Here is a 10,613-nt window from a genome sequence, read left to right as displayed (position 1 = left end):
CTCCGCACTAACTTGGAGCCATGCACGCCCCGGGCTGCAGGACCTGCCCTGGGGACCGCGCGCGCACCGCGCTGCACTGTGGGCGCCGGCCACAGGCTGGAGCCCGGGCACGCTCTGCGCGAGCCTCGCACTGCGCCTGCGCCGGGCAGGCGGCCCCTCCTCCGCCCGCCCGGCCGCGGCCGCGGTGCATTGTGGGACACAAACAAAGTGCCCGGCCAGGCTGGAGCGCGGAGCTCGAGCGCCCGGGCCCCGCGTGCCCCCCGCCCCCCCCCGCCCGGAGAGCCCGCGCGAGCCGCCCCCCGCGTCCGGCGCCGCCCCCAGCAGGGAGGAGGCAGCGGCGGCCCCCCCCCCCCCCCGCGCCCGCCCCCCCCAGGGCCCAGCGGGGGCCCCGGCGCGGCCCCAGATAGGGGCTCGGTCCGCCGCGCGGCCCGGGGCGCCGGGCCCAGCCACCGCAGGTAACGGAACGGGGCCGGGCCGGGGGGAGACCGCGAGAGCCGGGCCCGGCGGCTGCCTCGTCCCCGGGCAGCCACAGGGCCCCCCCCCCGCCACCTGCCCCTCCCCCACGCCGGGGCCCCCGTCCTCAGAGACCCGCTTCCCCGGGCCCTAACCCCCCCCCCGAAAGCCCCCCATCCTCGTCCTCCCGCCCCCCCCGGACCTCCCGAGAGCCCCCCTTCTCCTCCTTATCCCGCTTCCCCGGGCCCTAACCCCCCCCCCGAAAGCCCCCCATCCTCGTCCTCCCGCTTCCCCGGGCCCTAACCCCCCCCCCCGAAAGCCCCCCATCCTCCTCCTCCCGCCCCCCCGGACCTCCCGAGAGCCCCCCATCCTCGTCCTCCCGCTTCCCCGGATCTCCCGAGAGCCCCCCATCCTCGTCCTCCCGCTTCCCCGGGCCCTAACGCCCCCCCCGAAAGCCCCCCATCCTCCTCCTCCCGCCCCCCCCGGACCTCCCGAGAGCCCCCCTTCTCCTCCTTATCCCGCTTCCCTGGGCCCTACCCCCCCCCCCCCCGAGAGCCTCCCCCCCTCCTCCTTCTCTTCCCGCTCCCCTGGGCACTAACCCCCCGAGAACCCCCCCCTTCTCTTCCTCCTCCTCCCGCTCCCCTGGGCACTAACCTCCGCCCCCCCCGAGAGCCCCCTCCTCCTCCCGCTCCCCTGGGCACTAACCCCCCCCCCCCGAGAGCCCCCTCCTCCTCCCGCTCCCCTGGGCACTAACCCCCCCCCCCCCCCGAGAGCCCCCTCCTCCTCCCGCTCCCCTGGGCACTAACCCCCCCCCCCCCCCGAGAGCCCCCTCCTCCTCCCGCTCCCCTGGGCACTAACCCCCCCCCCCCCCCGAGAGTCCCCTCCTCCTCCCGCTCCCCTGGGCACTAACCCCCCCCCCCCCCCCCGAGAGCCCCCTCCTCCTCCCGCTCCCCTGGGCACTAACCCCCCCCCCCCCCCCCCCCCCGAGAGTCCCCTCCTCCTCCCGCTCCCCTGGGCACTAACTCCCTGAAAGCAACCCCGGGCTCTTACCCACCCCCCGCCCAGTACTCCCCAAGAGCTCCCCCTCCCCTGGGCACTAACTCCCCAAAAGGCCCCCTACATGCACCCTGAGAGGCCCCTCCCCCCGCTCCTTGGGGCACTAACCTCCCGAGAGGCCCCCCCATGCACCCCCAAGAGCCCTCCCTGGGCACTAACCCCTTAAGAGGGCCCTCCTTGCTCCCCTGGACACTAACCACCTGAGAACCTCACCAGGTTCTTACCCCCCATTCACCCCCAAACCCCCCTGCTCCCATGAACACTAACCCCCTGAGAGCCCCTCCAAACTCTTGCCTCCCCTCCATTGGGCACTAACCCTCTGAAAGCCCCCTATCCCAGACACTACACCCTGGAGAGCTCCCCCCAGGCTCTTAATCCCCCATGCACCCCCTGCTGCACCAGGCAGTAACCCCCTGAGGGGTCCTCCAGCTCTTACACCCTATGCTCCCCCAAGAGCCCTTCCTGGGCACTAATCCCTCCAGAGGGCCTTCCCACCCCTCCCCCTTCCCAAGACCCACCACCCCTGCTCCCCTGGGGTTGGCCTAGAGGCCACTAGATGCCTCCTGTCTCTACCCTAGAGGCCGTCCTATTTTCCCTGTCCCAAAACCTTGCCTCCTCCTCATCCTGCCTGGCATTTATTACCCCAACACAAACTCTCTGGAGGTGTGCCCCCCCCCCCCCTTTCCAGGACACACACCCTAGAAGTACCCCTTACTCCCCTCTCCCAAAGCTTAGCAGCTCCTCCTCCCCATTCCCCCCACTCCCTCCTGACATCTACCCCTTCCCATAGCCCTTGAGGTCTCTCCATTTTCTCTCTTCCAAAGCCTGGTCTGGTCTCTGTGTCCATTTCCTCCCCCCATGCTGCCTTCCTATTTCCATCAGCCCTCCCCCTGGCATCTATCTACCCCACTCACCCTTTGGTTGGTGGTGATCTCTCTCCATCCTTTCCCAAGGGTGACTGCTACCCCCCATCCTAGGGGGTTGCTCTCCATAGCCATAGGGGCTAGCAGCTTTTCGGGGCAGCAGCTTGGCATTAGTTGTGTTTTATGTGCCATGCATGTTTGCAGGGTCTCCTGGGGAGCCCTGCAAAGTGATGCACTGAGCACAGGTGCTCCTGGCCTAGCAGGGTTTGCACACTCACAGGATAATCTGTCTTTCGGAGGGGGGCGGTGGGTGATGACACACTTCCTCTTTGCATAGGGGTGTGAGTCCCACCCACACCACAGAACCAGGCACACAGAGATGATCTCTTAGAGTTGGCCCACCCACAGGTTTTGCACCAATTTAGCTATATCTGCTTAGAAAGCAGCATAGTTAAGTGAGTGATCCAATTATATCAGTGCAGGTGTTTGTATTGGTATAACTTGTTTTGATATAAACACTTCTGTAGTGATATAACTGTCCATAGTAGGGGGTTACAGTGATTTAGCTATCTTTGTTTCTATTCCAGTATTTAAATTGGTGGAAAAACTGTATGTAGGTAATCCCTTACTAGAGGGAATTCCACTCCCGTGTTGTTCTCCCCAAGTGGGAAATGCACAGAGGATCCCCTTTACGCTAGAGAGAATTGTTGTTTCTTTTGCATGTCGGTGATTTCCCTAATTTGCTTCCTGAACCTGACACGCACAGAGACTCAGTTTAGAGGGGGAGGGAATGTCCCCTGTCTGAGATTTACAGATGCACTGGGGGAACAACCGATTCATACTTCTCTTTATTGTTGTCACATAAGATGTAAATGAAAGAATTAGTGAAATGAACTCCATGCATCATTTGTTGCTGCAGGAGGTTGAATCACATGCTCTGGCTGGTTTTAAGGAGGGCAGTTTTGTGGTATTCAGAGTAAAATGTGTGCTAAAATGAGGGTCCAGTCAGATGTTGGATATTTGCTAGATGGGTCAGAAAGAAATTTGACTCCCTTTCTACTTTGTATAACATTGCACAAGTAGCCAAATCCATTGTTAGAATGTTTGCTGTTTTCTGAAGCTTCAGGTATTGCCAGGGATAGAATATCTGATCCAGTATGACAAATCTGGTGACTATTTTAGTTAAGGAGGTTTTTCTCTTTGGTATCTTTCTACTCATGGGGAGTCTTTGCTGTATGTCTGTATTACAGGAGTAATAATAGACATTACAGCCATGTCTGTTCTTTTAATAAACTGTGTAGTTGATGAAAAGGAGGGCTTTGGGACCGCGCCACCCTCCCCCTGGATATTTTTGACATTGTGCAGTCCAGTAGCACCTTCTTTGCTGTATGTTCCTGGTAAATCTCATCAGTTCTGTACCAATCCACTTGAGCGTTTCAGTATATGTTCATTCACTACTATACAACCTAGGTGTTGAGAAATCTGCTAGGAAATAAAAAATCAAACCTCTTAACTCTATAAAACTATAAAATGAAAAAATAGAAAACAGTAGAAATTATAGGAAAATAGTAGTGTAAAGGTATTCTGTGTAAACCAAAGAATTTCGTTTTGGGGTGCAAAAAAGGAAGCTGAGAGAATTAGAGTTCTAGGCCATAAAGTGAAATGATGTGTTTTTAAGAATGGATTCGATGAGAGAACTACTGGAATCTAAGGGATGGTTGCAAGTCTCTGATGATGAAGAATCAGCTTTTTAAGTAATGGTGATGGATTCCATTTGTGAGCCTTAATTATAATCCATGAACTTGAATGACCAAAAATAAGCATCATTTTGTGAATGTCTGTCTCTGCCAGATCTTCTCTTTTTAGCCTGTCTATATAGATCTTTCCTTTATTTCTTTTAAAGCATTGTGGTTTGTAGGCTGTTTTTGAAACCTATCAGGTGTGTAGCAAACCTTTTTCTGAAAAATGGTTTCTAGTATTCATTAGTGGCAGTACATTCAGATTATTTTTGTTCGCTTTCCTGTTATACTAAAGAGTGCATAATGTATTTGTTCTAAATACTTACGTGGCACCCCTCATCCAAGTATCTGGACTTGTAGTAAAGCAAAAACATTTCCCTTGCACAAGTAGCTAATTGCTTTACAACACCCGCACATGTCACAACTTTAAAAGGTCAGGTGTGGAAGAAATTGCCAGTAAACTGATGGGAATCCAAGCTAATAGTTATCAAAAAGCTGCTTAATACTTTCTGAACATGACCATGAAGTGAATTTCTGTTGACATACTTCTGTCTTATCCATTGCAAGAAAGTTATCCCAAATTATTCAGCCTGTGCAGAGAGCCAGACTTTAGAAACTCTGAATACTTTCATGCTTAGAGCACACACATTTTTAAATGAAATTATGTAGTTGAACAGTGCTTTTACTATCTACATTACTTTAAATATTATGACATAAGTTGTGGAATTTGTCTTTTAAAGGGACACCACCTTAAAAAACACGTATGTCTCTGAAAATGTTTTGTTATAAGGATCATGTAAAATTGCGAGGAAGAAAGTGTGTGGTTGGTATGCCTTACTAATATGTAGTGACATTAGAAGTATTTCAACAATTATATTTGGAAATAATGAAATAATAGTTAAAAGGGAATTGGTTTGTTTTAATATACTTTGGAATAAATATGAAAATGCAACCTCTGTGCACTTAGGGAGAGATTTTTAAAGGTATTTAGGGTTTTCTGTGTTCAGTATCACAAAACCTGATTGATGGAATTTAGACGCCTAAGTGTCTGAAACCTTTTGAAACAGGCTTCTAAACCATTTACAGGTTGTGATGCGAGCACAGCAGTGCCTAAATACCTTTAAAAATCTGGGCTTTGCTCCTGACTAAACTCCATCAGAGTCCACTGTCTTTAACTTGCTTAGTAGTTAAAATTGATACAATGAACTCTCAGGAAGAAAACAAATGCTTAGTGCTGCCATGTCAAATGGGCATAAAAGTGGACCACTGAAAAACGATGGGTGGGATATATAAAAATGTAGTAAAATAAAAATGGCTTTAACTAATACCACTATAGAAGAGAGAAAAAAGAATTCTAAAGCCTTAGCAGCATTCCTTCTTCTAGCTTCCTTCTAATCAAGTTACTGAGGAAGCCTCTTAAACTACATATTGTGTTTACAGACAGGCTGTTTGTAACATGTATTAGAAAGAAAAGTCTGCTTAAGCTAAATCATGAGTTTTATTTAAATTTGAAGTTGGAAGAAATCAAATTCTGTAGATGAACTGTGAATAATGGAATAGGTATGTTAACTGAAGACTGTTTCATTCATTTTATTTGAGAGGAATGAATAAGGGCAGGTTCTCTAAAGCACAAACATCTTACTAAATGGATGTTTTTTCTCTGATAGCGTATCTGTATTGACAATGTAATTACTGAGTACAATGTCTTGCATGCAAAAGTGTGACTCCTGTTCATTTGTATTAAGAGCAGTTTTAGTGGAAAGTTTGTGGATATTGAGGAAGACTTTCAGGCTGCTAAACGTGGCTGAAGAGGGCACTTATGAAGTAGATGGCAGATTATCTAGCATAGGGGTTCTCAAATTGTGGTTCGGGACTCCAAAGTGGGTGGCGATCCCATTTTAATGGGGTCGCCAAGACTGGTGTTAGACTTGCTGGGGCTCGGGCCCAAGCCCCACTGCCCGGGGCTGAAGCCGAAGCCCGAGCCTGAGCGCCATGCCCAAGGCTAAGGTTACATGCCTCCTGTCCAGGGCAGACGCCATTGGGCTTCAGCTTTGTCCCCTCCCACCTCCACCCTCACCCAGGACGGCAGGGCTTGGGCAGGCTCGGGCTTTGGTCCTCCCCTCCTGGGATCGTGTAGTAATTTTTGTTGTCAGAAGGGGGTCACGGTGCAATGAAGTTTGAGAATCGCTGGTCTAGCATATTATATACCTGGATTTTATATATAAAAATAGCTTTACAGGAAGATGGCTTAAAATGACTGGGATTGTTGCCAGGAGCAAGTCTTTTGGGAAACACGTTTGATAGCATTTAGAAGTAATGTACCTCAGGGTACTGGAGCGCTCAGGAATGGTAATGGACTCTGTACAGGCTCTCCCCCTGCCCCCCTCAGTTGCTGGTTTGAGTCCAGCTCATGTTAGTAATGACATAAAATTGTTAACATCTGATGACTTTTAAGTGTGGTTATCATTAAGGCTACGTTTTAGTCACAGGTATTTTTAGTGAAAGTCATGGACAGGTCACAGGCAGTAAACAAAAATTCATGGCCCGTGACCTGTCCATGACTTTTACTATATACACCTGATTAAAACCCTGGGAGCAGCACAGGGGGGACTATGGGTGCTGGGGGTGTGGCCCGGGGGGGCGCATTGGGAGGGAGGGGAGTTGGCAGGGTTGGTGCAGACTCCCTACCTAGCTCCTGGAAAGCGGCGCCCTCCAGCTCCTAGCTCCACTTGCTGCCTCCGCTCCAAGCCCAGGTTCTGTAGCTCCCATTGGCTGGGAACTGTGGCCAATAGGAGCTGCAGGGGTGGTGCCTATGGGAGGAGGCAGCATGTGGAGCTAGGAACTGAAGGAGGGGAGTTCCTGTGGCCTTTCTGGGGAGCCCCCTCCAGGTAAGCACCACACCCCAACCCTGAGGCCCCCCACCCACCCAAACTCCTGCTGCCGGGGGGGGGCGTTGAGACTTCCCCAGCAGTGGCAGGTGCGACTGGTGCAGGGGCTGCCCAAGCTGCTGAGGGGGCTCCTGGACCATGTGCATGGGCTGCTGCAGAAGTCACAGTGGTCACGGAAAGTTGCGGAATCCATGACCTCCATGACAAACACGGAGCCTTAGTTATTATATTTGCATAGTTTTAGACTCTGCATAGCACTTTACAAAGATTTAGAAGAAAACTAGGGTCCCTGCAGTGATACAGAGTCCAACTTCTAATGTACAAGGTACCCATGTCACAATAAAAACACACTAATTGGCAAGTTTAGTGGCAGTGTTAGGCCAATGACTGAATGGCCATGAGGAGACTGTGCTCGTACCCATAGAGAGAGTCCTTGCAGACTCAATTGTACAAGGGGAAAAATGTGGGACACTTGCATTGCTTTTGCTCATCCTTTGCCTGTTCTGTGGATAAACAGAGCACTCTTCAGTTTCCAGGGCTAAGGACAGAGTTCCTCCTAGGCCAGAGGTGGGCAAACTATGGCCCGCGGACCACGTCTGGCCCCGTCCTGTGCGGCCCCTGAGCTCCAAGCCGGGGAGGCTAGCCCCTGGGCCCTCCCCTGCTGTCTTCTCCCCCCACCCCCTGAGTGCAGCAAGTTTCAGCGCTGTACAATGCACCAGCGCTGGGAGCCACGCCTCTTGTGGAGGTGGTTTTTTTAGAATGCTGGAAGAGAGCGTTGCCAGTGTAGACAAGCCCTTAATGTTAAGTGTGCTGAGACAGAGCTGTATTCCTTCCTTGTTTAAATTTGTTCAGGACTCTTTAAATCCACTTTCTTTTGAAAAAGTGTCTATACTTGTTTATACAGTATAGGTCTGGTACCTTGAGGAGTTGATGACAGTCCATGCTGCCTGTTCTATCTATTGGACTGATGATTCCTGTTTGTTGTCTTGTTTAAGTTTTTGCATGTGTGTCTTGAACTCTCCCTCAGCCCCAGCACAAATATATTACATGTAGTTTCTTGTTACTGCAGTTTTCTCTTTAGCTTTGGCATTAATATGACTTGGATTATTGGGGTGTGAAGTGGAGGGCTACATTTTGCTTCATAGCTCATTAAGAAACCCAATCATGGAGGTTCACACTGTATTTTATCAAAAAGAGTGTAACGCTTTCCCAATAACTTGTTATGGAAGTTAGAGAAGGAAAGATATCAATTGTTATAAAAGGAAATCTGTTTATAAGTAAACTTTATACATAGAACACATAAAACCAGCAAACTGTCAAAACTGTCCTACCTGTCACAATCATTGCTGTCATGTATGAAGTTACAATTGTATATTAGTGTAGAATCTATCCCATAATTTTATCAGAGTTTTGGGTGACAGGAGTAAAGTCTCAGAGCAGGAATGGGGGAGAATTCTTCAGGTAGTGAAGTTCTATTGTCCCAGGAACTTTAGGGAATCCACCCAAGTAGCCAGGCTTTGTTTTCTCAGAGGAAGTGAAGAAGGAATTGATTTTCAAAGTGTAACCTCGGCTTTTCTCTCCTAAAACTGAAGTTTGAATCTTATATTACCTTGTTTGAAACCCCAGGAGATGTGACTTTTCAGATAGGGGGTTCAGGTTGGTTTGGTTTGAATAATTGAGATTCTGCTGAATTTCGTAGCTTCATATTATTTGTTTTCTTAAGTGGGACAGAAGTTTTGTTCTGTAAATAGACATCTTTTTAAACTTAAAGATGCATACACAAGCGTGTTCAAGTTTTTTTTTTCTTCCCAGAGTTGAAACACTAGTTTTTGCATAAATAGTGAGCTGCACTATAATTGTGTTTTGGCATGCAAATAAGCACGTTAAACATCCCACTTTGCTTTAGATTTCCTTTACACAGCACGTCCATAAATAGCTTTTTAAATTGGGGTGGAGTTTACCCAGACTAGGTTTGTAAGAGTGAATATTATTATCATAAGTTTGAATTTGTATAGTAGTTATACTTGCAGAGCTTCTAAAATTGACATTGATTGAAAAGCTGTATGCAACTGTAGAAAATTAATAGAAAATCACTTCCTTCAGTTAGCTCTTTCAAGCTTTTTTATTGCTTCACTCAGTGGTCACTGCCATGTGCCAGATATTAGAGGTTTATATCATTTCTCACAGTGGCTTGTAGTACCTTACAAGTTAAAAATTATATTTTGGTTTCCTTTTATTTTTCTCTCCCTTCTCTTTGCATATTGTTATTTGTCATTTTCAGTATCATCTTCATGTGCTGCTTCTGATGGTGGGCTGGGAACAGTTAAGTATTTGTTATAAAGGTGTAGTGTATGGAGGGGGTGGGAGGTCACAAAGGTCAAACTTTGATCCTAACAACTCTAGTGTTCGCAAAAAGAAAAGGAGTGCTTGTGGCACCTTAAAGACTAACAAATTTATTTGAGCATAAGCTTGTAATCATGTTTATGCCAGTGATCTAGGTATGACTATTACTATTCTTTGTGTTCAGATAATTGACACGCTTATATAGGATATAAGTTCTACATCTAGAAGAAAATCTGCAGGTTCATTTTGCACGCTGGTCTTACATGTGGTGCCTTTTAAGGGCACAATAATCAACTTAATTTCTTCCAAACATAAATGTTATAAACGTCAAGCTTTTTATCAAACCTAAGCCCAAACGTGAAATGGGCTTCACAGATTCATAAATAACAAAGACTAAATTGTGTATTGTTTTTATTTGATAGTAACACAAGTAAATTTGTTTACATGTTTAAGCTGGTAGTGTCTCTTTAAGCACTTTCAGACCAAAGTGAAACAATTCTGTTTTTAATTCTCGTTCTGGTAGGTCAGCAACTACACTTTGCAGATTATTGTTGTCGTTATGCAGAAATTGCAGAGCCCTGAAGCTTTGCTAGTTATTTCATGGAATGTCAAGTGGTTCCCCCACATAACAATTTTTCAAATGCTAATTGCAGATTATTTTACCACGTGAAAATAAAATTCATTCTAAAACAAGACCTGTAATCAGTTAATGTTCAGATATTGTTAATGGGACATCATCTTAAAAATTGCACTGCTTAAAAAATTACTTGCCTGCTATTCTAAACAGCATAAGTGAGATTACTGTGATGGAGTCTCCCAATGAGTTTGATGGGTGAGCTACAGTCACTTATTCTGAGTCCTGAGATGGGACCAAAGACCAGCTTTGGACCTGCAGCCCCATCCACAAGTGCCAGAGGTGAAGACAATTGTAGATGAATGTGTGTTGCTTTTATCTTTATGCCCTCTCTCCTTGGTTGCAGCAATCCGCGAGCTCTCAGTCTTTCAGTCTGAGATGGTAGAGGTGCTGCCATTGACTCTTTTCATGGGCTAAGAGCTCCCAGGTGTTGAGGTCAACGTTACAAGACTGCAGATTGACCTTGCGAGTGTATTTGTATGTTTCCCTGATCTGCCCCTAAAACAAGTTGCAGTCTTCAGTTCTGCCTAAAAGATGGCTTTTGGTATTCTACTGTCAGACATACAGACCACGTGACCACACCATCTCAGCTGAGTTCTCAAACTTCAATGCCTGAGAAGTTGTAGCACTGAAGCAC

The 10,613-nt window shown here is 48.3% G+C and overlaps 1 protein-coding gene across 13 annotated transcripts in view; it reads left to right on the top strand.

Moving 5' to 3' along the window:
• Nucleotides 1-349: 349 nt before the first annotated feature.
• The window catches only part of ZBTB44 (zinc finger and BTB domain containing 44), a 148,085-nt gene continuing 137,821 nt past the window's right edge, over nucleotides 350-10,613 (top strand). For 10 of the 13 annotated variants that reach the window (XR_005222889.2, XR_006287097.1, XR_005222893.2 and 7 more), the window contains exon 1: nucleotides 351-455. The gene's annotated coding sequence lies outside the window, so the exon portion shown is untranslated. Of the gene's footprint in view, nucleotides 456-10,613 lie in introns of all 13 variants that reach the window. The other 3 variants (XR_006287098.1, XM_043534250.1, XM_043534249.1) reach the window with 2 other exon arrangements.

This window comes from Chelonia mydas, chromosome 22, assembly GCF_015237465.2.
Source record: "Chelonia mydas isolate rCheMyd1 chromosome 22, rCheMyd1.pri.v2, whole genome shotgun sequence".
NCBI classification, from domain to species: Eukaryota; Metazoa; Chordata; order Testudines; family Cheloniidae; genus Chelonia; species Chelonia mydas.
Note: the sequence above shows the minus strand (reverse complement) of the source record. Positions and strands in the feature narration are given on the sequence as shown.